The following is an 18,776-nucleotide window of genomic DNA, read 5'->3' as shown; positions in this document are numbered from 1 at the left end:
GCAAACCTCAAATACATAAGTATAACCTTATAACAGCAAGTGAGCTTCTCACCTTTGAGCTTTAACATTGGACAAACGTTTTACACATGAATAAAGTGAATTACATATACTTATAAACCCGATATCATCAGCCCAGCCTCCTGTTGCAAATGTCATGACCTCTTTGCAAGCCACCCACTTGTTTTGGTGTGTGAGTGTTTTCACCCTTAGAGAAAGGAGCAGTGACGTCCGCATCCTGCAGGGGCATTTATGCATTTTATTTTTTTATCATATGGTTTAAATCTTGCAATTTACAGAATAAATTTAGGTCTATATTATCAAATTGAAAGTCACTCCTCTGCCACAGGCCTGTGTAATAATAGACACATGTCTTCTCCAGGTGTTGTACCTGTGTACAGGATGTTTGAGGGTATAGCTTCTGCTTGGGTTGTGGTTGTAAGGCTGGGATACCCCTTGCGGTCACTGAACAGGTGAGGGCTTTGCGTCGGGGTTCCCACCTCCTGATCTTTCGAGTAGAGAGCTGCAACCAGGTTAAACACCTTCCGTGAGACCTCAACTCCCAGCATCTGGTCTTAAAATGTCTCCAATTCTTTTTTTGAGAGTCATTTAAATGTTTCTGACCACATGTGTAAATTATGTATCAGGGAAAGATGTGCATAAATGTGAGTTTTGGGTTGGAGTAGGAGTAGAAGAGGAGGAGGGGGAGGCTGTCTCCTCGGCCTGTGTGAGCTGCTTTGTTTCTCTCCGTCTCTATTCTTGTAAGCTTGAAATCTGCAGGAGGTTTTCCCTCTGTCTTCGTCTCAGGCTGCCGTTATGACACCAGACATGCCCTTACATTTATAAAATGAACACCATACTGTCTTTGAAAAAGAATGACAACAAGCCATTGTGAATTTAAACTCATTAAAAACATGACGTAATAAATCAGCCAAGAGGAATGTTCATTTTCATGACTGCATGCAGGATCAGGCTACAGGAAACCAGACCTGCATTGTTTAGGGCTGCTAAGGCCGTGTTTGTAACAAGCTTTTTCCAAAGCCTGGTCTTCCGACCTCAGGGAACTGTTCCTGCATGTGCTTGTATTGCATTTGATTGCCTAGCAATTTAGTCAGTGTGGTTGACCGGAGAAGACCTCTTGACAGCAGTGTTTTGTTTTTTTTACTGATTTTGATGGTGAATATCACTTCTTAATTATTACAATGCTGGAAGAGTTTTCTGTTAATAAGTGGTTTTAAAGGTAACAATACATTAGAAAACTGCATATAATGTGGACTGCAGGGGTTATTCATTTGTCTTAAACACTATTTTAAAAAGAGAACTCTCTAACACACATGGTGTCTTTCCCTGTCCAGCTGAATCCTGAGGATCTCCTTTTCCAGTCCCTGGGTCTTCCTCTCCACGGCCAGCAGCTCCAGGATCAGACTTCACCTCTGGACACAAGAAAAAAAAACATTCCTTTCGGGACCACAAGGTAATTGCCCCTCACTTTTATGCCAAAACTCTGAAGTGTGTACCAAGAATTTGAATCATGAACTCGTCTTTTAAAAATAAATGTTCTTCAAGAAAATAATTGCCATGGACTATAGAGAGAGGAAATTAGCTTTTCAAGTGGAAAAAAAAACAACTTTACAAAGGCTCCGCTGAGCACAGCTGTGCTTATAGATAGTGCAGCGACAAGCACAACATATTTTCTGACTCGTCTCTTGATGGCTGCAGCTGGTTGGTTTTTCTCCAGGATTTGGGCATCTGCCTGCAGGTCTGTTTTTTGTGACACAATGGCTGGATCTGACCCACCTGAATGCATGTGTGCATGCTGCAGGGCCTTACAGCACCAAGACCTGGTTTAACCTCATGCATCCAGGCACCTCAGTGAAATGAATCCACATGTAAACAATGTCATTGTCTAAGTGGCAACCAGACAAAATAACTCTTAAAGCATGTAGGCAAATGATTTAGGTAGAGCGATGGCATGAGCACAAGAAATGAGCTCATAGCTGTCATGGTGATTCTTAACGTTCTTGTGTGAATCTTGCTGACTCGCAGATACGAAGACATCCCTCAAACTAAAGACGAAACAAAAAAACATAGTAGATCAGATAAATTAGATCAAACTGTGGCATCTATGGAAAGTTCCCCGGCCATGATCCAGCCTTTAGTAGAAAATTAGATTTATTCCACCACAAATGTTGCGACGAGGAACCACCCAGGCACGATGAAATACATAATTGACGCTCTGAGTCATCCAACAGCTGGGAAATAAAACATATTTCACTAATTATTCATCCTGAAGGCAGGATGGAGCAGCACAGAAGCAGTAATTCCTTTTTGAATGTTACATGAGCCAAAAGAATTTAGCCTCACAAACACGGTTTAAATAAACTCCTTGTCGGGCACATGCCTACTCTAGCAGCACAGTTAGGTGGAAAGTACATCTACCTAAACACTGTACTGACACATACAGTCTAATCTTTAGGAATTAGCCATTGTTTTTGTATAGTTTTCTCCTGCGAAATAATCAAAAAGCCAAAAACAAACAGTGTCAGTCTGTCTCTCGATACTATCGGACTTCCCTCTCATGTTCGTGGCACTCAGCTACAGGATCTTGTGATTTTGTTGAAGACATGCCCCTTTACAAACACATCATAAAGTTTCCTATTCATGAAGAGTTTAGTGATTTCCTTAAACAGCAGGGAACTTCATTTTCGTATAATTCGCTCTAACTTCAGCAAACAGTACCTTTGACTATACGTTGGATAAGCTAGCACCATAGCGTGATATGGTGTATGGCCGGTATATAGAATATATATGTTCATTACTTATGCAGCTCCGTAGTTATTTTAATATTATGACAACGTATTAAATGAGTAAAAGAGCAATAATCTTTATTTGTACGCAGCTTGTTGGCTCGCACATGAGCCTGAACATTGGATATTCTGAGACTCACTTTTCATTCTGTTGTGGGTTTGTATGACCAGTGTGCTCCCGTCTCATACTTAAAACATTTGGACGATGTACACGTCTGGTAATTACTTGCGTACTACGATTTTGGAACGTATACTTACTCAATGTGACATCATCATTGTCTTCCTATCACGGTATCTGATTTATTACAAGATGGAATATGAACAAACTAAATTTAGTATGAAAATTATGAAAGTTTGGGTTTAGGACAGAGCTACTGTCAGATGTTAATGCGAGCTTACAAGTGGCAGAATGCTAACCTGTGACTGAAGCTATTGGTTATCAATAAGTAGTGTTGCCTTGAAATATGCCATTGTATCAGTTCAACTTTGTAAGTTGTTAATGTAAACCTCGTGATAGGAACATTTAATGCAGATCATTTCATTAATAATTCTTGTTGTTTATTGTTCCTGCTGCCGGTTGTGAGCATGTATCAGGGCCAGTTAGCGCTTTATGGGGTCGCCATTTCCCCGATCTCCCTTAGTCTCTCATTGTGACCCAGCTGACCCCAACTTGCCAAAACACAGCATTTATAAATGAACTATCTTGTGCAAAAAACTGTCTCTTTCTGAACAATTTTCACTGTAGAGTTGAAATAATTCCCTTTTTTGTCACCCTGAGACCCAGCATCATAAAAGTGTCCTCATGAATCTTGAACCGTCTTTTTTGCTCGGAGTGACTCATTCTGACAAAGCCGGCTGATGACTTATTGCATTATTTAACAGCTTCTACAAGACGACACTGAGCACTTTTAGCACATGACATGACCCGCCAAGTACCATTTAAGAGTAAGATTGAAAAGCAAAAGACTGTAAGAGACAGACACTCACGGCAACCCTCAGTGTCGGTGGTGTTTTTTGACCTATGTGGCCAATTGTCTTCATTGGCTATTCTCAGCGTGTGAAGCTGAAAGTCAGAAAAAAAAAACAGTCTTGCATTAATATCTAATTTTAAATTTAAAGCATATCCTTTTTAAGACTTAGTTTAACATAGTTGCATGGATATATTTGTATCTCTATATAATACCCCACTTATTCTCCTTTGAAATGTGTCTTGACTGACATAATGATATTCAAACATGAATTTTTAATCAAAGACTGCGAGATGCCTGCAGTGCTGGCAGAATGACAATTAAAATGCACACAAAATTACCCTTGTTGGGTTCTTAGGAATTATCCTGTGAATCTTAAGTAAATAATTATTTTACTAAAGTGCAGGATGGATGAAGTCCGGTTGGATCAGTTTTACCTCGTCTGTGAGTCCCTGCAGAGCGGCTCTGTCTGTCAGTCTGGTTGATCTTTTATCATCTGCTCTCACTGACTTTGGTTTTGCATCATCACTCCTCCCAGTGATGTTCCTGCTTTGACCTCTCAGCTACACACAAAGACGCATGCAGGCTGCAGCCTCTCCACTGCACCAGTTACTCAATGATGGATTAAGTACATTTACTAAAAGCTACTGTGAGGATTTTTTGAATGTTAATGAAACTGACTGACATTTTTTTAAAGGTTTATTCAATCAATTAAGTGAATTTGTCATATACATTAAAAGTATGGTGTACAGCCAGTGCAGTGAAATCAAATGCATGTTGCCTATACACCTTCTCATCATTTGAAACCTCTTGTAATGCATAAATAAAATAAATATTGAGTGGCATTATTGGCATAAACTACAGCAATACAAAAATATTTAAATAACATTCTAAAATATAGTTGAGCATCACTTTTCTATGTACCGTAAATGTGTCATAAGTGCTTCACATATTTTTCCAGGCTTCAGCCTGAGTGTAAAATGGTTTCTCAAGGCTCTTAGCTTCTGTCTGACGCAAACAGAAAACCCTCCCAGTGACTAAATGTTCTACTCCAACCACATTCAGCTTAAGCTGCCCTTCTGTTTTCTTGCAAGGGGTTTAATATTCATAAAATGTTGTTTTTTTTAAATTCTAAGACTGCCTGATGTTTCGTCACCCTTGAGTGATTGAGCGAGCACTCTTCTGAGACCTCGTATGGAGCTGTGCTGTGGAAGTCTGAATCCAAAGCATCAGCAGTCAAGGCCCAGACCTCGGTGAGCATATTCAGTCAGATGATTTAAAAGTAACAAACAATAATCTGACCTTTTCTACAGGGAACAGTGGAGAGCTGCATGATAAAAGTGTTGTTTTTTTAGTCTTGACTGTGTTTAAATATTCAGATAATGCATTTTCTTTAAATGTCATCTCATTGTCTGAGGAAAGTATTGCACATCATGCATGCTGCATTCAAAGTAACACGACTCTCTAATGGAAAAGTCTGGCAGTTCAGACTTTAAGTACAGGACTCCACAAGGACAGATCCTTACAAGTCAGTTCCTTTGGGAGGACTTTGTCACATCTGTCTGCTTCTTAAAGAGGTATAAAACCACAAGCCAAAGAAAATATGACTGTCTGTTTGATATGTGATGTCAGAGCCAAACAAACTGATGATACATTAAACATACCAGTCGAGTAAAATGTGGTTGTTTAAAAAATGTATATCATTTACCCGGTTACCTCTCTCCTGCACTCCCTAAACAGTGCCCCCTGCTGACAGCTGCGTGTCCCATCATCTTCACTGTCAATTTAAGCACTGCAGCAGCATGGATTATAAATTATATTAAGCATGCAGTGTAACTTGTTACGGACATCTTAAAGTACAATCTACAGAACTGAATCATAAAGATATACTTAATATGTAAACTGTAAATGTAAAGACTTTTTAAGAGAAGATAAATGTTATTGTCCCTGTAAGACATGTATCAACAATCAATACAATACATAACAGTAGGATAGTGAAATAATAACCAAGTAAAACATTTCATAAAGGAAGTAATTAAAACATTGCAACACTTACCATTGTTTAATGAATGATATAAAAATATGTTTATTATTAAAATGAGAAGTGTTGAAAAAGTAAACCAAACTCTACTGCAAGCACCACACGGTCTCTAGAGCGCACAAAGCTTCAAGCTGGTTGTGTAACAATAATATGAAAAACAATAGCAGTAAAACAGTCATTGGTTTTGACTTTTTATGATCTCATGTCCTTATCCAATCGCATTGGACTCACAGGCAAACACAAACAGAGACAATTTGGAGAGAAATACAACGCATGGAAGCTAGTTACTTGCAAAACCGAAAAAAAAACTTAATTCACAAGCGCGTGTTGAACCGGGGATGCAGTACTGAACAGTTCACTATTGAGAATGTATCTCTAATGCTTAATGACAGATTTGGGTTGATCAATCTCCTTAAACCAGACTTAAAGAAGCATTTGATCTGTCTTGAGTGTCATGCTACAGTATAAGCCCCCATCATCCTTTTTCAAAAAAACTCTTTAATGAGGGGATGTAGTGTGCTTTGTGGGACTTTCTTGTCCTCCCTTTGTTATCTAACTAACTCTCAGTGGATTATACTGCCTTTACTGCCTTCAGCAGCCTCCAGAACACAAAGACGGTCCGCTGCTGCTGCTGCTTCTCAGAGATGAAATATTCAGAATCCATCCACACCTCTGACAGAGAAAGAGAGAGAGAGTTGAGGACTTGAACTCCTTTCTCTCTTCCCACATCTCTCCTCCTGCTCTGCAACACATTCTCGCAGGCGAGTCTGTTGCTAAGCAACTGTAAAATAAAGCGGCCAGCTCTGAAGTCAGAGTGAGAGAGAGGGAGAGAGACAGAGAGGAGAGAAAGAGAGTTCACAAGTACTGCAATCCACTACTGTTTGTTTGGCTCTGTGCATGATCCCACCACTGTTCGCTCCGTGTACCATCTGTGGATCTGCGAGGACTTGTGACTTCTGGTTCCCTGTAGCCGAACCAATCAGCGTCGTCTTGGGGGGCGGGGCCCATCCGTTCCCTAGGTTACCTGTGTGATTGACGTCCAGCCTCCTGCAGCGGAGCGCGCGGCAGTGTATCACTGATGCTCCTGCTTCTTCCCACCTTCCCTCCATCCTCCCCAGGAGACTGTGTGGAAAAATCTGGGAAAGAGGAGAGATACGGAGAGAAAACACAGGAGGGAAAAAAAAGAGGAACGCTGATTATTTAAAGTCCTTCTCTCTCATCTTTTTACTGGGGGGATGAAAGCTGGAGCGTGTGAAGAAGCCGGCTGACGGGGAGAGGAAAGGAAGGATTCCTGAAGAAGAGGGATTTGTGAGGTAAGAGAAGTCCCCACTCCACTTTTCTCTGTCTGTCTTGGCTCACCTGTGAATAATGGGATAGCAGGTAAACCAGTCTGTCTTTGGTCTGTAATGTATAAATATATATGAGCATGTGGGTGACACAGAAAGAGACAGATTCTCTGCATGCTGCGTGGGGTAACAGTATGAAACCAGTGGATGCCTGTTTTACAGTATCACTTATGCAAAGGCTTTAGCTGAGTCAAGAGCTGCCGGTCTATATGGGACTATAGGAGCCAGAATGATTGAAAAGACACCCTACGCATGAGCCGCATCTGGTGTTTCAGGGCTACAGTTAAAGCTGAGGCCAGGATTTCTAGGCTCGTCTACTGTATCTGCATAGGAGGAGGAGTATTAATTACATAACACTCCATCTATACTCGTAGATCAGGGCTGTGCAGCAGCGTCGTACTGTCCCACTAGTCTAGAAAATCTTCACTGCTACAATAATCTGAAAGACACAGAGGCTGGCTCCAGTTGGACCGTCTGAACTCCACTTTTTCTTTGGAGGAATCCGTATATGTGGTTATGTCTGTGTGGGATTGTTTAGCACTTCATTGGTGTGGACTGCTGTGTAAGTTAACAAGTGGGCAGGTGAAAAAAAAGTGTCTTTTCACAATTTGAAAACATCATAAAAAAGTCCCAATGAGATGCAGGTCATGCATTAAGTTCAACTTGCTTGTAAGTGCACCGCATTCGTGACACCCCTCAGTACCACCAGGAGTTCCCCTCAAAAACACATCCATTAGTCACCTCGGGTCAGACCACACTCCTCTGTGCCCCCAGGACTCTGTTTTCTGCTCGGCTGCTCTTTAGCAAAGACTCCTCTGTCCGACCACCTGAAGACCCCTCAGACACTTTAAGGCTGTTTTTTAAATCAGGTGGGAATTTTTTTTTTTAAGATGTTGGTGGGCCACAGAGAGGATATTGACCTTTTGTAGACAGTTTTCCAAAGTCCAGATGTCTGCAAATTAGATTCAGGGAGGATATTGATTTTCACATTCCTGCAAGGAAACATCTGTATGTAATTGCTCTTGAGTTGAGGCTGATTTGCTCTTAGATTAAAATTGTAAAAAAAAAAAGCAAACTATCAGATGTGCAATAGAATAATGTTTGTAAAGGATGAATTGGAATGAGCATCTTTATTATATTACAGAATTTTAAGGCAAATATTAAAGATTTTTTATAAAATGTAAACAGTTGAGGAATATTTCAACTCATGTCAAAGTTCAGTGATAAAGCTACTCACATAAAATCACTCAACAGCATTTCAGGCAATGTGTAAATCTGAGGAATTGCATCTATTCTGAGACATACTGGTTGGTTAACTGCAACCTGAATGTTTTTTTTCTGCAGTCTTATAGACCAAACCACAAATTGAATTACTCAGAAAATAAGGAAAACGCTCTTCCTAATACTTAATTGTGTTTTATACACATTAAGCATGCAGTTTACCCATTTGATTAACCCTGTTCCCTATTCAATGAACAATCTGTTAATTGTTTGAAAGGAACAAAGAAATGCCTGTAGGAGCTGCTCCTTTTTTTCCAGTAATGTTTGAGGGAACCACTTATTTCTGTAAAGAACACAGCAGATCAAAACTTGAACTACTGAGGCAGCTGTCAGGAGGGAAAGTGTGTCATCTATTGATCTGTGGTTTGATCTTTGATCTCTAGCTTCTCTTGTTCAAATCAAAGTGTCCTTGGCCAAGACTCTGAACTTGGAGTTGCCCTAGATTGACAGCCCAGCACCTTGTGTTGCAGCACTGCCACCGTCGCAGTGTGAACTCAAAACCCAAAGTTGCAGTGTGTTTTGTCCTTTAAGTTAAAAACAGTAACAAAAGCTTTGCACCATTGAACTTAAAGTCCCACTTAGCTTCCCTTTTCGACGCACAAACCACACACGTATCATAAGTCACAATCTATACTAAGAACATATGACATTAAGTGCATCATATAGCCTCCAAAACTACCTGGCAGTATACAAAGAGCTATGTTACAACATTTAGCATCGAGTAGAAGAAGTAGAAGAATTGTTTTGCTTCCTCTGCTTATGATGGCACTCTCCTCGTCCTGAATGGAGACATTTTAGTTTTCAACCATCTCGATATCTGACTCACTCTGCTCATAAAGCTCTGCTCCATCTTGTCAACAGGAAGAGAAAGGACTGACATAGCAACGTAACAGGTTCAGAAAATTTGTCACAGGTAACCTAAAGCAGTTATCTAACCTGTCCGGGGCCAGATATTTTATTTATCTGTTTTTCTGTGACTGCAGGTCAGATATTAGCCCACACTGTGAATTCAGATCCTCACTGCAGGTATAAATCTGTGGTATTAATGTTTCTGCTCAGATGTTGGCTGCAGGCTCCCTGTTTGCCATCACTGTTAATCAGATATTCCACAGCGTTACAGTAGCTACAGTTGGAGGTGTTGGGGTCTCTCGAGCTACTGCCTGTCTGCCTGCCTGCGTAGGAGGGAACATCTCATCTTCACAGCTCCGTCTACTGCAGATAGAAAGCTCTGCGATTTGTTTCTGCTTCATTAGACTGTATGCAGAGCAGTGGTAGGGAAGATGACAGAGTGAGGAGGAAGAGGGAGTAGAGGGGCCAGATCTGAGCCCACAACATCACAAGTACATGATATTCAACTTAACCCGCAGATTCACTGGGATGTCCCTCAGCTAACAGATTCTTCCAGCCAAGTTTACAGTAACATAATGAGACCTGTGGTCAGAGCCTGAGTCCTGTTACGACTCAAATCTCTCCTGAACGGGGTCTGGCTGGTAAAGGTTTCACGGTTTAGAACAACCTGCATGACAGTTTATCACTGGAAATGTGTCAACAAGAGGTGTAAAAATTAACCTAATGCAAAAAAACATTCCCCCATTACTTGAGTAAAATTAAGTAAAATAAGATAATGTCATCATTAGTGCGCTTACTTCAGTAATTTGTGATGTGTTGGAAAGTATGTTGGTCCAATAATACTAAACTGAGATGAGAAAGAAACATGTTGTCCTTTTCACAATACACAAATGAATACACCCACACACACATTTGTATTTGTGAGAGCCCTTACTGAAAAAATGAATCGATGCTCCCTGAGTTAAGCCTAACTTTGGCCATCACGACATGCTACTCCATGCAACGACTTTCTCCTCTATAAATGTCAGATATGTAACTCGACAGCCCGGAGGCAATTAGCTCAGCTTGAACCATTAGCAGGGGTATATGGTTAGAGAAAATGTAATTGTAACAGAATTAAGCCCAACGTAATAAGAGAAGAAGATAAATATGTGAAGATAAATAAATACAACCTCCATATCAAACTCTGCATTTAAAAAAAACACATTACAGCCAGGAGACCATTAGCTTAGCTTAGTGAACTTTATGACTCAAAGCAAGGCTAAATGGTAAGCCAAACTGTAAAAAGAACAACATATGGCAGGCTTGCTGTTTCCCCCTGATTTCAGTCTTCATGTTTTACTTCCTGAGGCAGCTTTATTTGTTACCCATGTCAAACACAAAGGCAACTCAAAGTAATTTATGAAGCAAAAGAAATGTTCAGAAAGACATTTAATAAAAACAAATGTATAATCAAATATACAAAAAAAAGGCAATTTTTTAAATACTTTGGATACATGGAGCGCCGGTGGCCTGGTGGTTGTTGCGTGCGCGCACCATGTGCTGAGGCAATGGTCCTCCAAGCGGGCGGCCCGGGTTCGAGTCCAACCTGTGGCTCCTTTCCTGTTTGTCGTTCCCCGCTCTCCCTCTCTCTGACTTCTGCCTCTGTCCACTGTCCTGTCTCTCAGTGGAGGCATAAAAAATCCCCAAAACAAACGTTTAAAAAAATACTTGAATTCAGTGCAGATTATAGTTAGAAGTGTCAAATTTCCCACAATGCAATAAAGAAATTGTACTATAAGTGCAGTAAAGTAAACAATGAGTTAAATGAGCGGAAGAATGATAATAGAAGTTTAACTTAAGTCTGAAAGAGTCGGGAGTTGGTTCCATCTTTTTGCATCTTGGTAGTCAAACTCTAATCTATTTGCTTCTGACTTTAAGTTCTACCAGCTGAACGTTTTCTAAAGATCCAAAAGCTCCTTTTAAATGTAACTGTCTTCAACTGGCTGTAACTTATTCTTTAAAAAAAATCAAAAACTGATTTTTTTTTTTGGCACACTTTTGGGAAGCATCAGCAATTTATGTGCATAACTCTGACAAATATTCACCTTTTACATCCACTTACATCAATATGGCAAACTTATTTAACTTATTTGACATTAGTAGTCATGCACACCAAGTGACCCACTCAAATGAGTCATTGCAGGTTTAGATTCCAGAGCCCATTCCAAGCTTTCCAAGTACAAGCTTACATTGAACTTTTGTCATAGAAGAGGGGTTAAAGAAATGACCAGTGACACATAAAAGACAGCAGCTTTAGTTTTTAGATATAGTTGACATGTATGTATGAATGATTGGAGTGTGTGGAAATGTGGCTTTAAATCTCTACTGCTCTGACTGAATCATGTGAGGGGATCTGGATGATGCTGACACTGTGTTTGCACAGGAGAGGCGCTGCATGGAGAGTCGCTTGTGCATCATTTATACACCTACACATGTATAAGCTGATGAACAAGACATCTAGAATATTTATATGTGGTTACACAGAGAAGCCGATGAAAAGCCATCAGTGCTTGAACAAGCAGACAAAAAAACAATTAGTATCTCTTGAGGAGAAATTCAAAAAATAATTTAAGAATTTATGGAGACATGTAAAAAGTATGGCAGCTTTTCCACTCTCTGGTATAGATGCAAAGATTCCCTTAAGCCTCAAGCATGGGTCTGATTCTAACTCTGGCTTCCCCTCTTTTTTTACCATGATGATTATCCTCAAGGTGACAAATTCTTTCTGAGGGCGATTCGCTCATGATGACACCACTGTGGCATCGACTGTATCACCCTCACACAGCACTGTGGGGTTTCTGTTTCAACATCCCACAAACAAATGTAGTGTCTATGAAAAAAACATCTAAGACTCAGCATGGAGGCTGCAACTGAAATGTTTGTTGCCTGGCAACATTTTTGGCAACATTTCGTTGTTGGACATCCTGATCGAGCTTCAGCAGTTTGATTTTGTTGTGTAGTGGTTACACACTGACCTGTGTCAGTAGTGTCTGAAGTTCTTTGTAGAATTCAGAGTTTTATCCGAGGAGCGTTCAATTGGATCTTTTCTGTTTTTGGGAGGAATATGTTGATATCCAAAAGTTGTGGTTGACCTGATCTGCAAAATTATTATTATTATATTATTATTAAGATTATTCCAACAATTTGAACAAGACAAAAAAGAATCAAAGCAGAATTTTATAAGGGCAGTCCTCACAAAATGGCTTACCCATACTATCAATTACTTTTTTTTCCCACAACCTCATAGCCATAGTATCTAGGGTAGTAAAATAAGAAGTGGACATAGTGGGGTGCCATGCCATTCCCCACTCTCTCGCCCAAATTTCCGACTCTATCCGCTGTCCTGTCTCTACAATAAAGACATAAAAGGCATAAAAATAATCTTACAAGAAAAAAATTGTACATAGTGTAAAGTGTTTAAAACATCTCGCTAAGAGGGAGATCAGGATGGATGCATTGGTAAACAAATCAAGATATTTTAAACACAAACTTTAGCTATGCCTCAAACATATACTTGTGCACAGCACTGGAGTTACAAAATATATGTAACTTTATTGGTGAACCAATATGCGATCCTCATGACTCCCTTATTGTTTTCTACTTGTTCCTTGGGTTTGAAGGTGAGCTTGTTGCTGGTACTCCTCCTTATCATATATGTGAAGTCATTCACATAGGAAGTCATTGACAATCGACTTAATCTGTTATTGGGGAATTATGTGTTTGCCATTTGTCACTATTGAGACGTGACAGTGATGAAATTCTCATTCATGGTTTCAAAAAACTACAAAAATGCTCAAATTAGCCACGACTGAGCCCTATAGCTTGAACAATGTCCTCAGTTAAAGGGTGTAGAGGATATTCTGTTACACATGTCCAACATTACAATTATTGAAATGACTGCCACTGACGCCTTTTATACAATCCCATAAATCTCCTCCTAGAAATGATGTCTCCAGTAACAAAGAGTCATCCCCACTGTCTCTCTTTCTTTCTTTTGAAATCTCACAGTTTGAAGATTGATGTTTTCTGATCAGAACTCGCTCATTGAGAGACGAGGTCAGGGGCTGGTATTTTCTCTTTTGTGCTGGTCAGACCTCTTCTCATATCTTTGCCACTTGCCACATTTTTTGCCTCTGATGTGTGAGACATATCACTGTTGCTTCACAATGTTAATGATTCAAGTAAAACACGAGACATTCACAATGAAAGGCAGATAGAAATGATGGAAGTTAAATCCTGTATTAATTCATCTGATTACACTCAGTTTTACTGATGTAATAATGATTGGCCTTCACCACAGATGTGTTGACATGATGGCTGATTTCCATTCGGCTTTGTCTGTTTCAGGGTTACTGTCACTCTGTCGTGCGGCTTAGAGGGCCACTTCAATACAGCTGAACCATTGCTCGTGTTACTTGTCAAACCTGTGTTTTTATACTTCGACAAACTAAATTGTCTGTTTTGAAGAAAGGCTCTTTGGGGAAGGACACTTTTATGTTTGCTGGAAAGAGAAATTTGAGACACAGCCTATGATTATGTCAGCAGACGACTTTTTAACGATTCACTAAAGAAATTCAAAAGTCTATCGAGATCCGTTACCAGAAAATCTTTCAAAATATGCCTTTTTCCTCCAGAACCACAGATAGAGCTGTTCCCTGTTTTTTTGCCCCCATCTGCAGAACTACAGCATTTGTCTCTGCAGTTAATTTACGTTCAAAAGGATTGGTTTCATCAGCAGACCTCAAGCACAGGGCTGGACCCTTAAGAGAGGTCTACTCAGCCAGATAAATACAATTAAAAGAGGTTCAGTTTCAATAGGGACTCCCTGACCTATAGATACAGACAGACAGGCTTAAAAAAAAGACATATTAAAGAGACAGACTGTTAAACACGTGTGTTTTTGAATGACCTTAAGATCAAATAGTAGTCTGGTGTTAGGACGACTATGTGCAAGTGTGTCTGTATGTCTGTGAGTTGTCTGTTACTGTATGGTTGCATCATTCTCAGTAGGATGCTGAAAAAAAAGGGAAAGAGGGGAAGGAGACACAGAAAGGGGGGAGAGACACATGAGAGAAAAATAACATGCCGGGTTTTTGTCACCCTTTAATGGCAACATTTAAACATATTTATTCATCTGTCAAAAATCTAGAAATGATGAAACAGTTAAAGAGACTTGGAAAGAGTGACTCACTCAGTGACAAGCTTTGAACTGTTTCCATTATTGAACAACATGAAGGCTTTATAACCTGTGATCGACAAACAGCAGCTCTCCATCAATGTCTCCGACTGTCCTGAAGCTTCAGATAAACCTGAAATAAGGAATCACATTCAGAAGAGGGGGGATAACCCTGGCAGAACACAATACAATTAAAAAGAAAATACATAAAACATTATAGGATAAAAAAAAATGCATCAAACAAACTCTGTTAAGTAAGATAGCCATGTTTTTTCTAAATATTGTACAAAATCTACTTATTGACGTACTGCGAGAAAACCCAAAATAGGAAGCAGAGGGCCAAGTGATAAGGTCGCACCTCGTGTATGGAGGTGTAGTAATCCAAGCAGGCGGCCCGGGTTCAAGTCCAACCTGGGGCTCCTTTCTCCGCATGTCATTCCCCACTCTCCCTCCCGATTTCCGACTCCATCCACTGTCCTATCTCTAAATAATGGCAAAAGGCCCCCAACAACACCAAAACATCAACAAAGACTCAAAGAGAGAATGATAGCAACAAAGAAATGTCCAGAACGTGCAGAGAACGAAAGCAAACTGACATGAAACAACCACAAGGAGACACAAAAGAATATCATTAAGAGCCAACACAACCAGGGAGATCCTAAACGTCTGCTACGAGATAGAAAATGGCAACAAAATGACACAAAGGGACTTCAGAGAGCCTCAACACAACCACCAAAAAGACCCAGAACATCCATAAAGACATTCAAAATGGACAATAAAACTTCTCAAATGTTACTTTATCTATCCCTGCTGTCTAAGCCAATTTTTAGATGGGCAACAAAGTGCTCGCCTTATTTCATCGGGCTGAGTCATGTTGTTATTCCTGCACTTTGCTCTAAACAGCAATCGAAATACAAAAAACGATACGTTTACGGCCTTGCTGTGTTTGTGTTTTATCATCAGCTCTACATCAACAATCGGAGGTCTGCTCACATAAAGCTTTTTTTTTAGATGATTTTAATTACAGAAATAATCCAATATATTTACAGAAGACTTACTGAAATGTGTGTTCGTGTGTCTGTAACTCTGCTTTATGAGATCACAGTTGAATGAATGAAAAACGAAGTGAAGGAGATTTATGACTGGAGAAGTCAGAGGTTGATAAAACCTGAGGATTCTGTGGACCATGAGTATTTGTAAAAAATAAATAAAAATTAAAGCAGTCCATCATCCAGTAATTCTGGGATGTTAACTGATAAACAGAATGGTTTCTTCTTTAGTGATACACTCGGATGTGGTTTATAGATTTATTTAAAGCTTGTAGTTCTGTTATTTTTGTTAATATGGGGGAAAAGGGAGTATTGAAGTATTTTTTGAGCTCCGGCTGATGTCTTTAAAATGAATTACTCAGAAACTCTTCACTTCTGTTCTCACTTCGGTAATGCTTTACTTTTATCAGTCTTTTTCCTGTTTTAGGTTGTTTTCATTTTTGCGTCTTTATGTCATTCTCCTCTTTTTTCCTTCACTTTTTTCTTCTTAATTTTCTCATATCCTTTCTCCTTTTCATAGCATGATATCCTTCCCACTTTTTTCCCTCTCTTATGTCCTTCTCTCCTCTCCTCTCCTCTCCTCTCCTCTCCTCTCCTCTCCTCTCCTCTCTTCTCTCTTCTCCTCTCCTCTCCTCTCTTTATTGAAACTTTTTCTCTGCTCCCTTTTCTCCTTACTCCTGTTTCCCTCTGTTGTTTCCTCTCCTCTGCCTTTACACCTTTCTCATTTGCTCTTCTTTCCTCACTCTTTTTAGTTTCCTCCTCTCCTTTCAACTCCTCTCTGCTGTTTAATCCCCTTTTCTAACCTGTCCTCCCTTTTATCTCTTATGTCCGCCTCAACTCTTTTTTTCTCTCATGTCAGCTCTTGTCTTTTGTTTTCTTTCCTCATCGTCTTCTTCCCTTTTTCTCTAATCACACTTTTCTAACCTTACCCCCCTTCTTGTTTCTCTCCATCCTTACCCCTCATTTCTTCTTCTCTTTTGATTCTTCAGCTCTTTTTATCTACAATAGTGTCCCCGGTTCCTATCCCCTTTTCTGTCTCCTCTCTTTTCCTCTCCTTTCCTCTCCTCTCCTCTCCTCTTCTCTATGATTAGCTGTACCTCTGTAGGTTACCATAGCACCCAACAGAAAGATAGAGAGATAGAGAGAGAGAAAGACAGAGAAAGAGAAAAGTCAACCCACACAGCGTCTCCTGCCTACCACTCATTCTCTTCCTCTCTCTCCTTCTTGTCTGCTGTTGAGTCTTTCCTGCTGCTCTATCTGTCTACTTTCACTCCCTCCTGCTCCTCAAGTTCTCCTCTGCATGACGTTGTTATCGCTTTATTGTTTTTTTATTGTTTTTTCCAATTATTCTAGGCCTTTATCTCTGGGGGACATTTCAAACACCTGAGGATTTGTTTGCAGGCTTGTATTTTAAGGTCTGAATATGTAGTTATGCAGATATGTTCTGTCCAACATGACAACTCAGCTTAACTGTCCACCCACATACACACACACACACACACACACACAAGCACAGTGAACGTGGGCTCTGACTTATCCTGACTCTTGTTGTTGACAATTGTCAGAGCAGGCCGCTCATGCGTGTAATTTCCTCAGTTCAATTTGTTTGTAGTTCTTTCTGACTAATTTAGTGTCGTTCGCTGCTTATTTAGAAAATTAAACAGCATTCAATTTACACTTGTGTGCATCATAGTTTGTAGTGCTGGTGTTTGTGTTTATTTGATTGAGGGAGAGAAAGAGTGAGTCATCCCTCCATACAATTTGCCAATTAGACAGAGCTTTGGGGTTGAAAGTCGACAACTGCCTGCAGTTATTACATGTTCGGTTCGGTTAATGTTTGTAACCTCCATACTTGTGTGTGTGTTTGTATTAAAAGCCCAGAATCACAAACTTACATTAAAGGCCCCTGAAACTAACAATGAAAATGTCTCCAGCTGTGTTATTCATTTATTTTAGGCTGGAGTTTCTTTTATTTCTTCAGATTCCTTCGGTTCGACACAACATTCACATTCAGAGCCCAATTAAAAACAACCATCAATATTGAACTGTATATTTTACAAAAGCATTGATATACATTTTTTGATCACAAACTTCCCCTAAAGGCACCTGAAACCAAAAGGGGAACCCATTTTACCCATCAAAATTGGTTTACAGATGTTGGGTGCACAACTGTAGATGTTTGGGAAAAAAAGATCCAAAGGGAGATGTGCAATGTCTGATACATTATATCAAGTCAGAAGACGACACTAAGAGACCCTAACCACAAATAAACATAAAACAACCACAAAGAGACACAACAACCATAAAAACACCCAAGACGTCAACAAGGAGATTTAAATCTGTCCCAGAGTGGCGCAAGAAGTGTCTCAAAACAACCACACAGTGTCACAAAACAACAACGAAAGACACTAACCACCCAAAGAATAAACACAGAACAACCACAGATACCATAACAATCACAGAGACAAACAAACCGCTGCAATCACACACAAGACATCCATAAAGATATACAAAACTGTTAGTGTAGTGGAGAAAATGACCAAAAAGTGTCAGAAAACAAACACTTATTAAGAGACACAAAACATCCACAAAGTCACAGAAGCTATAAAAGTGTCACACACTGACCACAACAAAAAAATAGACAACCACAAAGATATAAAACAATAAAGAAAAAAAACAAACACACAAAAAAGATACAAAATTGAAGCAGAGTGGTGCAAAACAACCCCAGTGTCACTAAACAAACAGAAAGAGAGCAAAACGACAAGAATAAGACACACCCCCTCGCAAAGAGACATCAAAAAACTACAAAATGACATAAAGCAACCAAAATGTTTCACAAAAACCACTGACGAGCTGCAAAATACGCATAAAAACAAACAAAACAACCCCAAAGCTATGCGAAACATCCAAAGACACACTGAACTGCACAAAAAAATACACAAAACTTCAGCTTCACAACACCACTACAGAGCGAAAAACAACAAAGACACATCTACAACCCCAGAAAAAAAGGTTTGAATCGAGAACAAAAGAAGAGTGGTAAGAGACTTATGTAACCCTTCTTCTTTTATCTGCTGCTGAAATGCAGGTTTAAGCATATTTCCTTGACAGTAATAACCGTTTTTAGTGTGTTACTATGAGATATAAATGAGCAGATTGTCTGATAACGGATTATGAGAAGTGTTACAGAATATGATACGTGCTGCAACAAAACTTG

The 18,776-nt window shown here is 39.7% G+C and overlaps 1 protein-coding gene across 2 annotated transcripts in view; it reads left to right on the top strand.

Annotated features, from left to right (window-relative positions):
• Positions 1-6,653: 6,653 nt before the first annotated feature.
• lrrc7 (leucine rich repeat containing 7) overlaps positions 6,654-18,776 on the top strand; it is a 121,848-nt gene continuing 109,725 nt past the window's right edge. Inside the window, exon 1 of one of the 2 annotated variants that reach the window (XM_065955630.1) lies at positions 6,654-7,126. The gene's annotated coding sequence lies outside the window, so the exon portion shown is untranslated. The remainder of the gene's footprint in view (positions 7,127-18,776) is intronic. The other variant, XM_020656592.2, reaches the window with a different exon arrangement.

Source organism: Labrus bergylta, chromosome 6 (assembly GCF_963930695.1).
Source record: "Labrus bergylta chromosome 6, fLabBer1.1, whole genome shotgun sequence".
Taxonomy (NCBI): domain Eukaryota; kingdom Metazoa; phylum Chordata; class Actinopteri; order Labriformes; family Labridae; genus Labrus; species Labrus bergylta.
Note: the sequence above shows the minus strand (reverse complement) of the source record. Positions and strands in the feature narration are given on the sequence as shown.